This window comes from Tamandua tetradactyla, chromosome X (assembly GCF_023851605.1).
Source record: "Tamandua tetradactyla isolate mTamTet1 chromosome X, mTamTet1.pri, whole genome shotgun sequence".
Classification (NCBI taxonomy): Eukaryota; Metazoa; Chordata; class Mammalia; order Pilosa; family Myrmecophagidae; genus Tamandua; species Tamandua tetradactyla.
Window position 1 is genome coordinate 54,400,848 of NC_135353.1, and position 21,359 is coordinate 54,422,206.

The window sequence follows — 21,359 nt, forward strand, 5'->3', positions numbered from 1 at the left end:
ATGATTAAAAAGTATTTGCAGAGTCCCCTTGATGGACTGGGGAAAAAGGTGGAAATATTAAACTTCGTCACCTAGGGAAAACCTAATATTCTCATAATCATTGGGGACTCCCGGGTTGATGGGCCAGGCCCTCTATCTTGGGCTTGCCCTTATGAAACTTATTCCCACAAAGGAAACGTTAGGTCTTCTTATAATTATGCATAAGAGTCACCCCCAGAGAGCCTCTTTTGTTGCTCAGATGTGGCTTCTGAAAAAAAGCCAACTCCACAAGTGAGCTCACTGCCATCCCCTCTATGTGGGACCTGACTCCCAGGGGTATAAATCTTACTGGCAACATGGGGCATGACTTCCAGGGATGAGTCTGGACCTAGCATCATGGGATTGAGAAAGCCTTCTTGACCAAAAGGGCAGACAGAAATGAAGCAAAATAAAGTTTCAGGGGCTGAGAGATTTCAAATAGAGTTGAGAGGGCATTCTGCAGGTTATTCTTTGCAGTATACAGATACCCCTTTTCAGTTTTGGGAGTACTGGAGTAGCTAGAGGGAAATACATGAAACTGTTGAACTGTAATCTAATAGGTTTGATTCTTAAAGATGATTGAATAGCTATAGAGCTTTCAAGGTGTGACTGTGTCATTGTGAAAAGCTTTGACTGGCACTGCTTTTATCCAATGTATGGACAGATGAGTAAGAAAAGACAGAAAAATAAATAAACAGTAGAGGAGTGGAGGGTACAAGATGTCTTGGGCGTTCTTTCCACTTTCATTTTTACTTCATTCTTATTTTTATTTTTTTTAGAATAATGAAAATGTCCAAAAATCTATTGTGATAAGAAAGCACAGTTATATGAAGATACTGTGAACAACCGATTATACACTTTGGATGATTATACGATATGTGAATATATATCACAATAAAATTACATTTGTGTTTAAGTTTTCAAAAGTTAATTGGGAAATGTATCATAGCATTGCATGCCAGAAACATGTTTATGAAATGTTGTTTTTGAATAATTGTCTTTCTATTTTTAAGAAAAATAAGTTTGAGAGATTAGCCATTTATTTTTCCTACCCTATTTAAACTACAAGAAGATTGCCTTACTTTTAAATCAAGGAAATAAGTAGATTTGTTTCCAGAACATTTGTTTTGGCAGATATGAAATACATAGTTTGGTTTTTCGTATGCATATCATTTTGCATGTAGAGATAGGCTTATTTAATGTTGTATGAATAATTATAATATCCTAAAATTGTATAAAGATTTAAAATTTACAACATATTTTAATTTTCAGTGTCAAATATTCACAAAAGCCTATAAGGTAGATGTTGAGACAATTTAAAGTACTTAGCATGCTAGGTACAGAATAGATGCCAATGATCAAAGGGATCTATTTCTTAGAGATAGTCAGGGATTTGCTCAAATTCACAACACTAATATGGCATTATTTAAGCATCATTTGATCAAAATCATTTAGTTAAAAGAACAATATTTCTTAGCTATAATTAAAACTGAGTTTTAGGAAACTAACACAACCAAAAATATGCCCATGATTAACTTGTTGTTTAGCTTTTATATAAATTACATTATGCAGTTTCATTCTTATAAGCACAAGCAAAATATATTTCAACGTTTAGTGAAGACGGTTTGCCATCTTTATTTTTTATTTTTATTGGCCTTCTGGAGCAGACAACATTTGATTACTAAGGCTTAAATGTGTCACCCACAGGTGAAATGCAGAGATATAATCGTAGGTTTTTGAGGAACCCAAAAATAAAGACTTCACTCTCTCCTATCATGAGAAACACTTTGAGGAACACCTGGAACTTGCTCTATATTGAATATATTTTTCCATTTGAAATGAAATACATGAAACTTAGATTCACCTATTAGTTCAATAGAACATATTCAGTTTATTCCCCTGTATGTGTCCTGAAAAAAGAAATCAAGAAAAAATTCGTTCTTCTTATAAACATGAAAGAGAAACTAAGATAAAAAGTGTAAAAGATGGGGTTAGAATAAAAGAGAAAAAGAAGGATTTAATAAATATTAGATTCCTTTTCCTTAGTTCTTTTTCAAGATTTTTTTCTATAGAATTTTGAGGAGAATGTATAGTTTTTAATTAACCAGTGTAATTCTCTTATGTTCCAAAAATGATTGAATCTAAGATAAAGTGCTTGCTCTACACGAAATAGCCCAACCTCCCTCTCCATGTATACTCCAAGTACTAAGTCAGAATACTTTCTTTTCTGCTTAATTCTGAATAGGGTTGAAATCTGCAGGTCCTGTGACCCTACAATTACATAGGAAACAGAAATATGAACCTACAGTCCTTGGGCTAATTTGCAATTGTACATGCTTCCATAAAGACTCCCAATTATCCTTTAACATGTCATTAATGAGCAAAAATAGAGATAAATACACTGTTAATTAAAATTCTGCTTCTACTACCTATATTAAGGCACACTTCTCAGTGAGAAAAACTGTTTTGTAAAACCTCATTCAACAATAACGATAGTCTTTTTGATGTTTTATTTTAAAAGAAACTGGAAGCAGTTATGGAAAAACATAACTCATTAAGAGTCTGTTTGGGGATTTATTGTTATGGGAACATCGCTATAATTTGAATGAACAAAATTAGAGTTCAAAGATTTTAGACATTTTATATATTCATATTTTATTTGGAACATAAAACAAATTTCAGCACTAGAGGAATATGGAAATTTGATGAAGTATAAGAAAGAAAGAAACATTTAACAATTAGTTAATACAGTTCAAGCCCTAAATTAGGAACATAAACATAGAAATGTGAATAATTAAGATTCATAGTTGTGATAAATAGGTTCAATTTAGCATATGAAAGGCAACTGTCAATATTGAATCACTGCCTTTTTAGATAGAGACTTAATAGACAATTATTCATTCATAACGTCTAAGAGTGAGGACTACGCTATATATTTAATCCATGCTAAGAAAATTTTCTTTTAGTTCACTAAAATGGCAACAAGAGAAAATGCCTTCAGAGCTGTTAAAATGACATAAAAGTAATTTGTTTTTCATTTAAGTTCTTTTGCTGTGACTAGTCAAACTGATTATAAAGTTCATAGGCACAAAGAAAGTACCTGAGAAATACAACGCTCATATAAAATAGTAATTCTTCTTTTCATCTCATTATTCCTAAAAGCACTATAATTCTACTTTCATAATGGCAAGTTGGACTCCTAATACTTGTTCACAGTGACATAACTAAGAAGTTTAATTACAGAATCTCAAGAAATAGAAGAAAACCTAGAAATTATCTAATTCATCTTCTTACTAAGGCAGAAATTCCTTGTGTAACCTCCAATGATGGGAAAGTTTGTCTATGAAAGATATTACATTTCACAGTCAAAGCCCATTTTACTGAACTTTCATTGCTTCTTTCTGTATCTTTTAACATTTTTCTTCTTTTTGCCCTTTTGGACTATCAGCATGGAAATTCTTCAACTATTTGCAGGTATATCATGACAACTCAAGATATTTCTCCCTAATTCTATGTTTCTATCACTTGGGAGTAGAGGAATTGAAACCTGGGCCTTGAAATATTGTGCATTAAGGGGGCTGTTAATAGAGTCAGAAATACACTGACATGAAATTACTTTAACAAAATTATGGCTTTACAGCTGTGTCTATCAGGTAGGATCATATATTTGTTATTATTATCATGGTAGGGCTTGAAGAAATTGTTAGTTATTATTATTATGGTAGAGCTTGAATAAATTCCTCTTGAATATACAAGAGACTATTTTCTGAGTTATGTTAATCTCTGTCTCTAGTGCCATGTTAAGAAATAAAGCAGGAATCAATTTTGGTTTAAACTATTCAGGAAAATAGACTTTTCTACATTTCCATAGATTAGTGGCAGAAATACCACTCTGGTTAGCTGGGGAAATGAGGCCCTTATCATTGATATAAATGAGAAAGGATATTCGCATTTATATATGAGAATATAAATGAGAAGGCTATTAGCCTTCTGTAGCCCTAAATCAAGTAAAATTGTGTGCTTTGGTTTTCTTCGTCTGTAAAGTGAGAGTAATGTCAAGCTTTACCTACAGGGTGGTTATGAAGATAAAATGAGAAAACTGACACAGAGTAAGCATTCAAGCACACTTAGCTATTATAATTGCTATCATCTTCTTCACCATCATTACTGAACTCAGTTAAAAGATGTACATTCTCTCAGACATAAGGCTTAGAGGAAAGAAACCTTGGAAGTAGAGGCCTAGAATTGAGCTCTTCAGAAATTGATACATCAGCCGACGATATAGAAACATTGGGAGTTTCCATGAAGGAATGAGATTTTTGAATCTCAAGAATTATGTCTATCTAAACCAGAAACTGTGATTAAAATAAGCCAAATAAAAGCAGAAGAACAAATGAGAATCTTCAGATCATTAGAACTGGACCCCAAATCAGGAGCCTTAATCCTACATAAGAAGATAATCTCCTCTTAATGGAGTAAAAGCAGGGGATGCTTCCTCAGGTTGTCAATAGAACATTGATAGTACTTAAACCCTTTTTTACTGAGTAAGAACTCAATTAGATGTTAGTGGTTGTTATTTAGCCTATACAGTGTTCCCTATTTGCCTGTGGTGAAACTACCTTTTCAAGCAGAACTGGACCATGAACTAAAATTGCATTATTTTGTTTTGTGAATTTATTGGAGATTTAAACCAGCAATTAACTTGTAAAGTTTGTATATATCAAAGGTGAAAAGAAGAGCATGAAACCGCAAATAATGACAAGAGGTAGCAGACTATAACAATAAGAACAAGTAACCAGGTAGTCTGAAATGTATTCTTCAATATAGGTCACTACAACTTTCTTAAGATTTATTAGGTGCCATTTTCCTCTTTATACTTGGAGTAGAAACTTACTTGATGCAGCTTTTTCCCCTAGGGTAAAGAACATTCAGTGAAATGTTTAAGTGTATTGGTAGAGAGAAAGAAGATATTGGAGAAGACCAATGAGTCAAAAAAGTGAAGATTTGCAGATCTCTGTGTTTGGGGCTGGGGAATTCCAAGTATGCATCCTCATGAATTGATTTGAAAGGGGGAAGGAGGCCTTCATTATTCATTTCAACAAAATGCCAGGCAATAGGCATATACAAGTAGGTTGACAGTATCCTTGCCGAGCCTTTCAGAAGGAGGTTTGTGTTTGGATGCCTGAAAATAGGAATTAGGCACTGATAATGTGAAACAGGTAATCCCCTGGGGAAGATTCATAAAAAGAGGGCTACTTTTGTTCAGAGGAACTTTGTGGAGGGGCCAGAGACTGTTATTTCTTTTTCAGTCTTTAGATAATAAAATGTGTCACAGTTATAAAGGGGCGTTTTCTGAATTTTTGTTTGTAACGTAGCTAAGTACAATGAAGACTGAAGGAAGCACAAAACGATGCATTAATGTGAGGGTTTGTAGGTTTGGCAGTGTTCACTGACAAAACCCTGAGCAGGTAAGCAGTATTCTCATGGAAGGCAGTGGTGGAGAAATGACAGAGTATCAGCAGAGACCACAATGCCTGCTGAGAGACTGTGGATGCCCAACAGACATGGTGGATGCCTAGCGGTAGATGATGAATACCCAATGGGAGATGATGGTTGACCAGCAGATACAGTGAATGGTTGGAGGTAATGGTTAATATTTGCTGAATACATACATGCTTGTTGAAAGCCTAGAAGAGTTGCAGCACCTGATGCAAGTTGACTTGTTTATGATCACATGTGAGACAACCCCTGGGAAGTCTCAAAAGTATTTAGGATAAAAGGGTGTACTTTGTTTAGGAGGATGTAGGACCTCTGTAGGCACATAGAGATTAGAATTTAGTAAATGTAGGGTATCAATTGGTAATCTTATTTATGTGCATAATCTGAGAGCCTAGGAAAATCTGGGTTAAATAATGTTTACTAAATTTTCACAAATTAGAATACTTTTAGGGATGTGATAAGTAATATGAGTGAGTAAAACAACTAAATTTTAGGCAATGGGTAGTGGAAGAAAACAGCAAAGTGGGAAACCAAGTCACTATTAAAAGGTATTCAACTTAAAATGTTTAAAAATCTTGGCTAGATGAAAATAAATCTCATCTGCAGGCAAAAATCAGCCAAAGGGCCACCAGTTCATGACCTCTGGTTAGGTGAACACTAAGACTTTATGTCCTAGAACTTAATATATCATTTATCTAGGAGTCTGGTTCCACCTATATACAAATTAAAAAAATTGTTTTACTGACATGAACTCTACGTACACAAATTTTGAGAGATATTTAATATAGTGAGCTGATTATGTCCTCTTACTTGTTAATCAATTTTTAAAAAATCAGGGTGATTTCTATTTTTAACATGCTTCTTCCCATGAACCATAGATTTTCTAGAACACTTAGGACAACTTGGATTCCACTGAATGACTTCAGTGTAATCTCTGAAAATCTCCGGGGGCATCAGTGGAAAGCAGAAGGATGGAGCTCTACTTTCTAGATATGTTCCCAAACTCTCTTTCAGCTGTATTTCTGGAGCCTTGGTTTGAGAATAACTATACTTTACTAAAAGGCATAAATCCATAAGAAAGAGAAGTTACGGTTTAAGGAATACTTTAAAAGATATGAAGATAAAATTATGAAATGGAGGAAAACCTAGCTTATAAGTATATATTCCATTTTAATGGAATAATTAAATTCCAAATAGAATTCACCATCATTAATATGGATAAAATGTAGCGATTTTGTAGGAAGCGTTGGTTAATTTAGTAATCTCTTGTTTCTAATGTAGTTGTTCTTGAAAAGAATATTCTAAATGGCATGTAAACTGAAGCAATGATTGACAACAAAAGTTTTGGCCTACGTTTAATAGTCAATTATGCCACTGACTATTTCTAAAGCCCTGGGCACATTACTTATATTCTCTGAAAAGATTATCTCATTAGTGGTTAGACAACCACCTTAGTTGATCACAGGTTATTCAGCTACAGATGCAATCAACTGACTGATGATTTAATACATCAGTCTTCCGGTTTATCAACCAGGAATGAAATATCCTTGCAGCAATGTACAGGCCAGTGCTTGCCTGACCAGACAACTGGGCATCCTCATTTGGCTCAGTTGACACCAAAACCTAAGCATCACACCATATGTACAACCTAGCATTTCCCCTCTTTATCACATTCAGATATATATATATATATATATATATATATATATATATATATGCCTATATATATTTAGTCCTCTTTGTGTTCTCTCCACTTTGAGCCCTTATATTCTTCCAAATTCCCACTAACATACTTAAACAATTGGTTAGCTTACTTTGTAATATTGCCAATTCTATGGTACATTATGGTAATGACCAATTAATTTATAAATTCCATAGGAATTTTAGCCATCAGACTGATTTCTGATCAACAGATTTCTTTACTCAGGTGAACTAAAAACCAAGCCCAATACACGTACCTTAACAAAGGAAGCAAATTGAATATTTAGGTAATTAATAGAAATAGCTCTAATTTAGAAAGGTAAACAAAACTATAAGAATTTAAAAATATTTTTAAAGAATTAATTACAATCGTGTTTACATATTTTGGTATATTAAAAAATGACCATATAAATTATGTAGTTTTCAACTTCTGAGAGGATTTTATTAAATACTATACTTAAATTTCCCATTAAATAACATAGAACTACTTTTGTACACAGATATTTGGTAATTCATGAATGATATATTAGTAGTAATAGGGGAGACCACTTTTCCCCCAAGTCCCCACTATGCCTAGTTTGTAGATGTCTTTCAAATGAGATATAGATATGTTGTTAACTGAAAACAGACCATGGCTAAAAGAAAGAGGACTTGGGGTGGTGTAGTTCGACTGATGAAAATTAAATAATCTATGTGAAAACATCATGGGTGTTTAGTGGTAGAGCTCATGTGTTGATATGTCTGGGTAGAGAATCAGAAGTTCAAGTATGGAATCCCTAGACTTGGATAATTTAATATAATGGTTTTGAAAGAGAAATTCCCATTGTCTGGTGTCCCCGAGTATTGGTTGGAGAAAATTACCCAAGAAAGAAGCCATAGAAACTGGGCTAGAAGATTCCTGATTTCTGGGATCTCTGTTTCAAAACCCTATAGAAATTTCTAATAATATGATAAATTGTGGTTTATTCCTTCAAAGCTATATGTATTGGTAAGCATGTGATTTAAAGTAAAATTTTTGTTTTGCTTATTAATGATAACGGCATCTTCCCAGTCATTATTCACTCCTTCTTACTCCTAGAGTATCTGTGCTTTGTGAATCTCTGCCATATCCAGAAGTGAGGATGCCACTAAGATATTTGCTCCTGATTTGCTTCTGCCTCCTCAATGAGACTGTACATCCCATGAAGACAGGGGGCATGTTATTTTCTTCCCCTGCTCTATCCCCACTGTCTAGCATGACAATTTATGGTGATTACTGAAAATTCCTTGATGAGTGAACAGATGTTGAATTGATTTCCTCTGATTCTGAGTTGACGGTAATGCGGTAGGGTGAGGAAAACAGTGGGTGGGGAATAAGGCTCAGTAAAGTGTGTTGAGAAGTTACTCCATGAATAGGTGAGAGAGTTGTCACAGATGTTATAATAAGTGAGCAGGGTTCCATTTCACTCAGCAGTGAGTTTGCAAAGCCCTAATTCCAGATACAATCCAAAGATTTGAAATTGATTAATTGGGAACCATTTGTCTGAGGGACTCTTTGTAAAGTTAAATATGACTTAGACATTTGTAAATTGAATAAAGAAAATAAAGGGTAATATTACATTAAACTTGCAAGATCTACATTTGGGCTGAGTCTTTAACCAAATTTTCATCATTTGATAATTTAAAGGATGCATTTCATATGCCAAAGCAGTTAAATTTTAAACATATTTTAATATGTATATACTCATATTTTAATTTTAAATAATTATGGAGTAGATTGAGTCTAAACTTTAAAATATATGACTAGCATGGAGATCACCACTTAAAATTAAGCCTTACAAAACGAGGCAGCCTGATTTATATTCTGTACATTCCAGTATGTAAATATACTCACAATAGTAAATGAATAGCTCAGTCAAATGAAAGCTCCTAACAAGAAGATGGCTGACATAGAAAATGTGCTTATTTTTCAAGGGGAGAGACGGAAAGGAAACAAGTTACTACACCTGAAAGACTTGATATCCAACAAGATGAGCCCTAGAAATATAGAATGAGAAATAATTTAACTTGCATGCTAGGAAATAGGAAGTTGTAAACCTATTTTTTTCACAATTATAGACATAATAAAAGTCTTTGTGCATGGGTGGTTCAGTGTTAGTATGCTCGTCTTCCATACGGGAGACCCTGGTTCGATTCCTGGACCATGCACCCCCCCACTCCCCCCAAAAAGTGTTAATCTGGGTTTTTCAGCATGGTTCTTTTCACCTAAAATCAAGGCATCCATACCAGATAAAAGAAAAGAGGAGAGAGAATTCAAATAGAAGATTCAATATTTATTGTGCACACTTTGATACTATTTTTAATGTGCATGAATAAGTCCAAATATTTTTCTGAGTGTAATATTCACCTATTAATCAGTATTTATTTCCATTTGAATGTGTTCTTTTTTCTCCTTCTTTGACTTATCTGTGAACTGAGTATTAATTTGTCCTGGTAATAAATCAGTGTTTCTTCTGTTTCTTTAGTGGTGGCCCTATAGAGAGAGAAAGCTTCATATACTTGAAAATCTTAGAATAATCATTCATTTCGGAAAGACATAATAGGGATTTAAAAGTAATTTTATAACAAAACACCTTTAAGTATTCATTGTTACTAAATTTTCTTTCCTTCTGAAATTATTTAATTGTGATTTAAAAAACTAAAATAAACACCGTTTGTGCTGATTTAAAACTGTTACGTACCCCCAGAAAAGCCATGTTCTCTCAATCCTAATCCAATCATGTAGGAGGCAGGCCCTTTGTCTAGGGTGGAACCCTTTGATTAGGTTGCTTCCAGGAGATGTGACACACCCAAATGTGGGCCTGACCTTTTGATTAAATTATTTTCATGGAGGTTTGGCCCCATCCATTCAAGGTGGGTCTTAGTTAGTTTATTGGAGTCCTTTAAAAGGGGAAACATTTTGGAGAAAACTCAGACACTGATGTTTGGAGATGCAGAAGATGCCCGAAACCCCAGTAGATATATATATATATATATATATATTTTTTTTATTAATTAAAAAAAGAATTAACAAAACAATTAGAAATCATTCCAATCTACATGTACAATCAGTAATTCTTAATAACATCACATAGTTGCATATTCATCATTTCTTAGTACATTTGCATCGATTTAGAAAAAGAAATAAAAAGACAACAGAATAAGAATTAAAACAATAATAGAAAGAAAAAAAAACAACAAAAAAAAACAAAAACAAAAAACCTATACCTCACATGCAGCTTCATTCAGTGTTTTAACATAATTGCATTACAATTGGGTAGTATTGTGCTGTCCATTTCTGAGTTTTTATATCCAGTCCCGTTGTACAGTCTGTATCCCTTCATCTCCAATTATCCCTTCTCTTTTTTTTTTTTTTTAATTAACGGAAAAAAAGAAATTAACCCAACATTTAGAGATCATACCATTCTACACATGCAATCATTAATTCTTAACATCATCACATAGATGCATGATCATCATTTCTTAGTACATTTGCATTGGTTTAGAAGAACTAGCAGCATAACCGAAAAAGATATAGAATGTTACTATAGAGAAAAAAATAAAAGTAATAATAGTAAAATCAAAACAAAACAACACAAAACAAAACAAAAACCTATAGCTCAGATGCAGCTTCATTCAGTGTTTTAACATGATTACTTTACAATTAGGTATTATTGTGCTGTCCATTTTTGAGTTTTTGTATCTAGTCCTGTTGCACAGTCTGTATCCCTTCAGCTTCAATTACCCATTGTCTTACCCTGTTTCTAACTCCTGCTGAACTCTGTTACCAATGACATATTCCAAGTTTATTCTCGAATGTCCGTTCACATCAGTGGGACCATACAGTATTTGTCCTTTAGTTTTTGGCTGGATTCACTCAGCATAATATTCTCTAGGTCCATCCATGTTATTACATGGTTCATAAGTTTATCTTGTCTTAAAGCTGCATAATATTCCATCGTATGTATATACCACAGTTTGTTTAGCCACTCTTCTGTTGATGGAGATTTTGGCTGTTTCCATCTCTTTGCAATTGTAAATAATGCTGCTATAAACATTGGTGTGCAAATGTCCGTTTGTGTCTTTGCCCTTAAGTCCTTTGAGTAGATACCTAGCAATGGTATTGCTGGGTCGTATGGCAGTTCTATATTCAGCTTTTTGAGGAACCGCCAAACTGCCTTCCACAGTGGTTGCACCCTTTGACATTCCCACCAACAGTGGATAAGTGTGCCTCTTTCTCCGCATCCTCTCCAGCACTTGTCATTTTCTGTTTTGTTGATAATGGCCATTCTGGTGGGTGTGAGATGATATCTCATTGTGGTTTTGATTTGCATTTCTCTAATGGCCAGGGACATTGAGCATCTCTTCATGTGCCTCTTGGCCATCCGTATTTCCTCTTCTGAGAGGTGTCTGTTCAAGTCTTTTTCCCATTTTGTAATTGGGTTGGCTGTCTTTTTGTTGTTGAGATGAACAATCTCTTTATAAATTCTGGATACTAGACCTTTATCTGATATATCATTTCCAAATATTGTCTCCCATTGTGAAGGCTGTCTTTCTACTTTCTTGATGAAGTTCTTTGATGCACAAAAGTGTTTAATTTTGAGGAGTTCCCATTTATTTATTTCCTTCTTCAGTGCTCTTGCTTTAGGTTTAAGGTCCATAAAACCGCCTCCAGTTGTAAGATCCATAAGATATCTCCCAACATTTTCCTCTAACTGTTTTATGGTCTTAGACCTAATGTTTAGATCTTTGATCCATTTTGAGTTAACTTTTGTATAGGGTGTGAGAGATGGGTCTTCTTTCATTCTTTTGCATATGGATATCCAGTTCTCTAGGCACCATTTATTGAAGAGACTGTTCTGTCCCAGGTGAGTTGGCTTGACTGCCTTATCAAAGATCAAATGTCCATAGATGAGAGGGTCTATATCTGAGCACTCTATTCGATTCCATTGGTCGATATATCTGTCTTTATGCCAATACCATGCTGTTTTGACCACTGTGGCTTCATAATATGCCTTAAAGTCAGGCAGCGCGAGACCTCCAGCTTCGCTTTTTTTCCTCAAGATGTTTTTAGCAATTCGGGGCACCCTGCCCTTCCAGATAAATTTGCTTATTGGTTTTTCTATTTCTGAAAAATAAGTTGTTGGGATTTTGATTGGTATTGCATTGAATCTGTAAATCAATTTAGGTAGGATTGACATCTTAACTATATTTAGTCTTCCAATCCATGAACACGGTATGCCCTTCCATCTATTTAGGTCTTCTGTGATTTCTTTTAGCAGTTTTTTGTAGTTTTCTTTATATAGGTTTTTTGTCTCTTTAGTTAAATTTATTCCTAGGTATTTTATTCTTTTAGTTGCAATTGTAAATGGGATTCGTTTCTTGATTTCCCCCTCAGCTTGTTCATTACTAGTGTATAGAAATGCTACAGATTTTTGAATGTTGATCTTGTAACCTGCTACTTTGCTGTACTCATTTATTAGCTCTAGTAGTTTTGTTGTGGATTTTTCCGGGTTTTCGACGTATAGTATCATATTGTCTGCAAACAGTGATAGTTTTACTTCTTCCTTTCCAATTTTGATGCCTTGTATTTCTTTTTCTTGTCTAATTGCTCTGGCTAGAACCTCCAACACAATGTTGAATAATAGTGGTGATAGTGGACATCCTTGTCTTGTTCCTGATCTTAGGGGGAAAGTTTTCAATTTTTCCCCATTGAGGATGATATTAGCTGTGGGTTTTTCATATATTCCCTCTATCATTTTAAGGAAGTTCCCTTGTATTCCTATCTTTTGAAGTGTTTTCAACAGGAAAGGATGTTGAATCTTGTCGAATGCCTTCTCTGCATCAATTGAGATGATCATGTGATTTTTCTGCTTTGATTTGTTGATATGGTGTATTACATTAATTGATTTTCTTATGTTGAACCATCCTTGCATACCTGGGATGAATCCTACTTGGTCATGATGTATAATTCTTTTAATGTGTTGTTGGATACGATTTGCTAGAATTTTATTGAGGATTTTTGCATCTGTATTCATTAGAGAGATTGGTCTGTAGTTTTCTTTTTTTGTAATATCTTTGCCTGGTTTTGGTATGAGGGTGATGTTGGCTTCATAGAATGAATTAGGTAGTTTTCCCTCCACTTCGATTTTTTTGAAGAGTTTGAAGAGAATTGGTACTAATTCTTTCTGGAACGTTTGGTAGAATTCACATGTGAAGCCATCTGGTCCTGGACTTTTCTTTTTAGGAAGCTTTTGAATGACTAATTCAATTTCTTTACTTGTGATTGGTTTGTTGAGGTCATCTATGTCTTCTTGAGTCAAAGTTGGTTGTTCATGTCTTTCCAGGAACCCGTCCATTTCCTCTAAATTGTTGTATTTATTAGCGTAAAGTTGTTCATAGTATCCTGTTATTACCTCCTTTATTTCTGTGAGGTCAGTAGTTATGTCTCCTCTTCCATTTCTGATCTTATTTATTTACATCCTCTCTCTTCTTCTTTTTGTCAATCTTGATAAGGGCCCATCAATCTTATTGATTTTCTCATAGAACCAACTTCTGGCCTTATTGATTTTCTCTATTGTTTTCATGTTTTCAATTTCATTTATTTGTGCTCTAATCTTTGTTATTTCTTTCCTTTTGCTTGCTTTGGGGTTAGCTTGCTGTTCTTTCTCCAGTTCTTCCAAATGGATAGTTAATTCCTGAATTTTTGCCTTTTCTTCTTTTCTGATATAGGCATTTAGAGCAATAAATTTCCCTCTTAGCACTGCCTTTGCTGCGTCCCATAAGTTTTGATATGTTGTGTTTTCATTTTCATTCGCCTCGAGGTATTTGCTAATTTCTCTTGCAATTTCTTCTTTGACCCAGTCGTTGTTTAGGAGTGTGTTGTTGAGCCTCCACGTATTTGTGAATTTTCTGGCACTCTGCCTATTATTGATTTCCAACATCATTCCTTTATGGTCCGAGAAAGTGTTGTGTAAGATTTCAATCTTTTTAAATTTGTTGAGACTTGCTTTGTGACCCAGCATATGGTCTATCTTTGAGAATGATCCATGAGCACTTGAGAAAAAGGTGTATCCTGCTGTTGTGGGATGTAATGTCCTATAAATGTCTATTAAGTCTAGTTCATTTATAGTAATATTCAGATTCTCTATTTCTTTGTTGATCCTCTGTCTAGATGTTCTGTCCCTTGATGAGAGTGGTGAGTTGAAGTCTCCAACTATTATGGTATATGAGTCTATTTCCCTTTTCAGTGTTTGCAGTATATTCCTCACGTATTTTGGGGCATTCTGATTCGGTGCGTAAATATTTATGATTGTTATGTCTTCTTGTTTAATTGTTCCTTTTATTAGTATATAGTGTCCTTCTTTGTCTCTTTTAACTGTTTTACATTTGAAGTCTAATTTGTTGGATATTAGTATAGCCACTCCTGCTCTTTTCTGGTTGTTATTTGCATGAAATATCTTTTCCCAACCTTTCACTTTCAACCTATGTTTATCTTTGGGTCTAAGATGTGTTTCCTGTAGACAGCATATCGAAGGATCCTGTTTTTTAATCCATTCTGCCAATCTATGTCTTTTGATTGGGGAATTCAGTCCATTGACATTTAGTGTTATTACTGTTTGGATAATATTTTCCTCTAACATTTTGCCTTTTGTATTATATATATCATATCTGATTTTCCTTCTTTCTACACTCTTTTCCATATCTCTCTCTTCTGTCTTTTTGTATCTGACTCTAGTGCTCCCTTTAGTATTTCTTGCAGAGCTGGTCTCTTGGTCACAAATTCTTTCAGTGACTTTTTGTCTGAGAATGTTTTAATTTCTCCCTCATTTTTGAAGGATAATTTTGCTGGATATAGGAGTCTTGGTTGGCAGTTTTTCTCTTTTAGTATTTTAAATATATCATCCCACTGTCTTCTAGCTTCCATGGTTTCTGCTGAGAAATCTACACAAAGTCTTATTGGGTTTCCCTTGTATGTAATGGATTGTTTTTCTCTTGCTGCTTTCAAGATCTTCTCTTTCTCTTTGACCTCTGACATTCTAACTAGTAAGTGTCTTGGAGAACGCCTATTTGGGTCTAATCTCTTTGGGGTGCGCTGCACTTCTTGGATCTGTAATTTTAGGTCTTTCATAAGAGTTGGGAAATTTTCAGTGATAATTTCTTCCATTAGTTTTTCTCCTCCTTTTCCCTTCTCTTCTCCTTCTGGGACACCCACAACACGTATATTTGTGCGGTTCATATTGTCCTTGAGTTCCCTGATACCCTGTTCAAATTTTTCCATTCTTTTCCCTATAGTTTCTGTTTCTTTTTGGAATTCAGATGTTCCATCCTCCAAATCACTAATTCTATCTTCTGTCTCTTTAAATCTATCATTGTAGCTATCCATTATTTTTTCTATGTTTGCTACTTTATCCTTCACTTCCATAAGTTCTGCGATTTGTTTTTTCAGTTTTTCTATTTCTTCTTTATGTTCAGCCCATGTCCTCTTCATGTCCTCCCTCAATTTATTGATTTCATTTTTGAAGAGGTTTTCCATTTCTGTTCGTATATTCAGCATTAGTTGTCTCAGCTCTTGTGTCTCATTTGAGCTATTGGTTTGTTCCTTTGACTGAGCCATATTCTCAATCTTTTGAGTATGGACAGTTATCTTCTGCTGCTGGCGTCTGGGCATTTATTCAGATTTCTCTTGGTGTTGGACCCAGCAAGGTTGTAATATTTTTCTGTGAAATCTCTGGGTTCTGTTTTTCTTATCCTGCCCAGTAGGTGGCGCTCGTGGCACACGTTTGTCTGCGGGTCCCACCAGTAAAAGGTGCTGTGGGACCTTAAACTTTGGAAAACTCTCGCCGTCCTGGGGGTTCGCTAGCCGAAGCGGCTTGAGCCGGCCCGGGGTCCGAACGCAGGGAGGGTGTCCGAACGCAGGGAGGGTTGCTGGTCGCCGCAGCCAGGGAAAGAGCCCGTCCGAATTTCCTAGTCGGCCCTGGGCAACAAGCATGGCGGGAGGGCGCCAGCGGCAGCGGCCCGCCCGAGAGAGTGCACGTTCCCCGGGAGTCACGGGGTCACCGTTCTCCGCGGCCTGGGGGTTTCCGATCCAATTCTCTCAGTTGGTCCGGGGGCTGCGCGTGGTGTGGGCGCCAGTCGCCTTGGTTTCAGGGGACCACCTCTCCAATTCTCCCAGCCGGCCCGGGAAGGGGGAAGGGAGTAACTCCGGCCGCTTGCCACCCCGCCCGGTAAGGCCCGCGCGCCTCGGCGATCTCACCCGAGCTGCTTCTCTCAGCCAGCCAGCCGTTCCAGGATGGGGTACACTGTCTTTTTTATCTCTGTTGTGGCTTTGGGCGCTTTCTGTATCGTTTCTACTCCCCTAGTAGGTGTCCTGGAGAAGAAACTAAGATCCGCGCGTCTTACTAAGCCGCCATCTTCCAGGAAGTCTCGATATATATATTTTTCACCTACCTCTCTTCTCTTTTGGGGATTCCAAGACGCAAATGTTCTACACTTTGAGAGAGTCCCACAGATTCTTAAGGCTTCGTTCATTTCTCTCCTAATCTGCCTACTTTTGTCTATTTTTCTGAGACCTCACAATGTTGTTTTTGAATTTTCCCCCAGAGTTATTAGTTTTAATAGGAGGAGAGAGAATCTGTAGTGGGCTTACTCTATTCTGTTGGCATCAGAAATCTCATTATCAAACATAATGCTCTAAAATTCACAAATTTAGCCAGTAGGGATACTTTTACCAGTTCCCATGTCTTTATATATATATATATATATCCATCATTCTTTGCGCACTGTCTTACTTTGAAGCTCAAAAAGATTTTCCAAGGTCATGTTGCATTTTTCTGCCCCATCCATAGAATCAGCCATTTCTCCAAGTAGTCCATGAATGCATTTGTGCTCATTGCTACTCATGAGACACCATTTCTAGGGCCTTTCAGTGAACAAACATAGGAAATAATCCTAGGTATATACCTACATCTAAATATTGATTTCTCTATCTACCTATCTATCTATCTAGAGTTATGAATTCACACTGCTTTCCTGACTACTGACCCAATATCATAAGATTAATTATTCCCCCTCATTTTCTGAGTTTTTAACTCCCTAATGCCACACTAAAAACACTGGTTTCTATTACCTCAATATATTTATATATTTTCACAATTCCAAATTAACTTGCCCATCTTTTCTTCTAGTAATTGTATGGTTACATTGTAAAATATTAGACTTCTGATCATTTTAGAGTTTATTCTTGCATTTGCTGTGTGGTGTGGATACAATTTGATCTTTTTCCAATTGGCTATAAATTTAGCCAAAACCATTTCCCAGTGATTTGGGATGCCACTTTTACCATATTCAAAATTTGCATTTGTATTTTGATCTATTTCAGATTTTTGAACTATTCCATTTGTTTTCCAATTTATGGTTCAATGCTACACTCTTAATTCTAAAGGCTTTATATGTTTTAATGCATGGTAGGGCTTGTCCCTTTCAGTTTTTTTATCAAGCTATTCATGTTATTGTTGAATTTTTATTTTTCTATATAAATCTTAGTAACAAAAAAATTACTTAGCACCACAAAAAACAACACTTTTATAAAGATTGAGTTAAGAAAGAGGAAGGCACTCAATATGGTGCAACACAAGAAAGCAAATAAATATAAAAATAGGCTTGAATGGAAGTGAAGGACAAAGAAGGCATAAGACTTAAAAAGGATAAATAGCAAAATGGAGAAGAAAGACATGTATCATTAGCAGTGACTTTAAATGTAAAATGATTAAACACTTCTGTCAAAAACCAAAGACTGGCAGAGTAAAAAAAAAGGTATGACTCAACTATATGCTGTCTGCAAGAGACTCACTATAAAATCAAAGTAACAAGGGGGTTGAAAGGGAAGGGAGGGAAAAAATATGTACATACCATACAAGTAGTAACCAAAAGAAAGCTTGGGTGGCTATACTATTGGATAACATAGACTTTAAGTAAAAAACAGTTATGACGGATGTGTTGGTTTGAAACTTTTGCGCACCCCAGAAAAGCCATGTTCTTTAATCCTAACTCAATCTTGTTTGGTGGGATTGATTGTTTCCATGGAGATGTGACCAACTCAATTGTGGGTGTTTTGGACTTTGTATTTCATTTGGATTGTTATTGAAATGGCTTAAGGCTTTTGTGATATTGTGTTGGAGTGAATATAATTTGTGTATGGAAGAAATATCTCTTCTTTGGGGGTTCAGAGGGCGAAATGTGCAAGTTTGAATCTATTATGTACCCCAGAAAAGCCATGCTTCAATTGTGATCCAATCTTGTGAGAGCAACCATTTCTTTTAAACCTGATTCAATACTATAGGGTAGAAACTTTTGATTAGGTCATCTTCATTGAGATGTGAGATGCCCAATTGTGGGTGTGATCTCTTGATTAGATGAAAATGTGACTCCACCCATTTAAGGTGGGTCTTGATTAGTTTACTAGAATCCTTTAAAAGGGGAAATACTTTCAAGAAACCTCAGAGCAGATGCAGATGCTTGGTGAACTGTTCCTTCAGAGTGGACAGAGCCAACACTAGACCCAGATGTTTGGAGATGCAGGGCTCAGCAAACATCACCATGTACCTTCCCATGAGATGTTAAGCAAGCCAGAATCCAGAGTTTTGTCCCATGGAAGCTAAATGAAGATCCAAGTGAAGAACCCTCACAGGAAACAGAGGCTGAAAGCAATGGAGCCCAGGAGCAAAGGACCAGAGGATGACAGCCACATACCTTCCCAGCTGACAGAGGTGTTCTGAATGGCATCAGCCTTTCTTGAGTGAAGGTCACCTCTTTTTGGTGCCTTAGTTTGGACATTTTCTTGACACTAGAACTGTAAACATGTAACTTATTAAATTCCCTTTTTAAAACCCATTCCATTTTTTGGAATATTGCTTTCTGACAGCATTAGCAAACTAATACAGCATTCAAGTAGGAAAGGAAGAAGTGAAACTTTCCCTATTTGCAGATGATGTGATCCTAATCACTGAAAATTATATAACTAGTCTCCTAGGGCTGAAAAATGAATTCAGCAAAGTAGTTGGGTATAAGATTCACACTCAAATATCATAATGTTTCTATACAAAAGTAACGAAAAAATTCTATTCACAATAACAACTAAAGTATCAAATATCTAGAAATAAATCTAACCAAGGACATAAAGGACATGTGCACAGAAAACTACAAAACATATTCCATGGTTACGTATTGGAAGACTAAATATCATTAAGATGTCAACAACATTAAAACAACATACCCAATGGTGAAAGATTGAAAGCTTTTCTTTCTTTTTTTTTTAATTACTCAGCTACTTTTAATATTTTGGACATGAGCCCCACAAGAATAAAAAACACTGGAAAGGGGTGTTCAAGGAGTGGCCCGGGGGAGAGAAGCTACTTGAAGGAAACAAAAAAGGGACCTTCTGCAGACTCAGGTTGCCATCAGTGCTGGGACCTATGAGCACTATACAAGGAAATGCAAGCACAGCAGGACTGACACCAGGCACACAAGCAGAGGGTAAGAGTGTTGGACTTGAAGCCACAAAGATACTTGAGTTCTTTCTCCTTCTTTTTGCCTTTTTCTGCTTCTGATGCATGATTTCTGAGTCCCTCTGCTGGCAGGCAGCAGTACAATGTCTATCATCTCCACACTTTCCTTTAACCAAGTTGCTCACTTTTTTATATTCTTCTGGCAGGCAAACATGTACTAGTTACCATAGGTCATGACAAATGATACAGTTCAACAGTGTATTAAAAATTCTAGCTAGGGTAGGTAAGCAACAGAAAGAAATAAAAGCCATCCAGATCAGAAAGAAAGAAGTAAAACACACTATTTGCAGATGACATGAACCTAAATATAGAAACTTCTGAAAAACTACAAAAAAGGTAGTAGAGCTAAAAATGAATTCAGTAAAATGGTGGGATACAAGATCAACACCCAAAAATCAGTAGTATTTCCATGCACTAATAATGAGCAATCCGGGGAGGAAATCCATTTTAAAATTCCATTTACAGTAGTAAATAAAATAATCAAATATCCAGGAATGCATTTAACCAAGGATGTAAAGGATGTACACACAGAAAACTATAAAACATTGCTAACAGAATTTGAAGAAGACCTAAATACATGGAAGGCTATTCTGTTTTCATAGATTTGGAAAACTAAATATCACTAAGATGTGAATTCAATCTATATTAATTTACAGATTCAAAAGAATTCAAATAAATTCCACAGCCTACTTTGCAGACATGGAAAAGCCAATTATCAAATTTATTTGGAAGGATAAGGGGCCCCAAATGCAAAAAACATTTTGGAAAAGAAGAACAAAGTTAGAAAATTCATACTTTCTGGCATTAAAGTATATTACAAAGCTACAGTGGTGAAAACAGTATGGTACTGGCATAAAGATAGATATATTCACCAATGGAATTGGATGGAGAGTTCAGAAATAGATTCTCATATGTGTGGTCAGTTGATTTTTGAGATGCTTCCCAAGTCCACTCAACTGGGACAGAACAGTCTCTTCAACAAATTGTGCTGGGAGAACTGAATATCCATATCAAAAAAATGAAAGAGGATTCCTATCACACACTTTATACAAAAATTAAATATTTAAATAGGACCTCCTCAAAAGAAAAATAAAATTTGTTCTTCAAAAGACTTTGTCAAGAAACTGAAAAGGCAGTCTACCCAAAGGGAGAAAATATTTGGAAATCACATATCCTATACTGGTATAATATCCAGAATGTATAAAGAAATCCTATAATTCAAAGAATGCAGTTGAAAATGGGCAAAAGACTTGACCAGACATTTTTCCAAGATGAAATACGATGGCCAAAAGAATAACAATATACTAAACATCACTAGCTATTAGGGAAATGCAAATCAAAACCACAGTGAGATCTCATTTCACATCTATTAGAATGGCCTCTATTTAAAAATAAAAACAGAAATCTACAAGTGTTAGAGAAAATGTGGAGGAATAAGAACACTCATTCACTGCTGGTGGGAAGGTAAAATGGTGTAGCCACTATGGAAGACAGTTTGGCAGTTTCTCGGCAAGCTAAGTATAGAACTACCATGTGACCCTGCAATTCTAATAGTAG

The 21,359-nt window shown here is 35.5% G+C and overlaps 1 protein-coding gene across 2 annotated transcripts in view; it reads right to left on the reverse strand.

The window, feature by feature from the left end:
* HTR2C (5-hydroxytryptamine receptor 2C) overlaps window positions 1-21,359 on the reverse strand; it is a 289,867-nt gene that overhangs the window by 256,333 nt on the left and 12,175 nt on the right. The window lies entirely within an intron of this gene.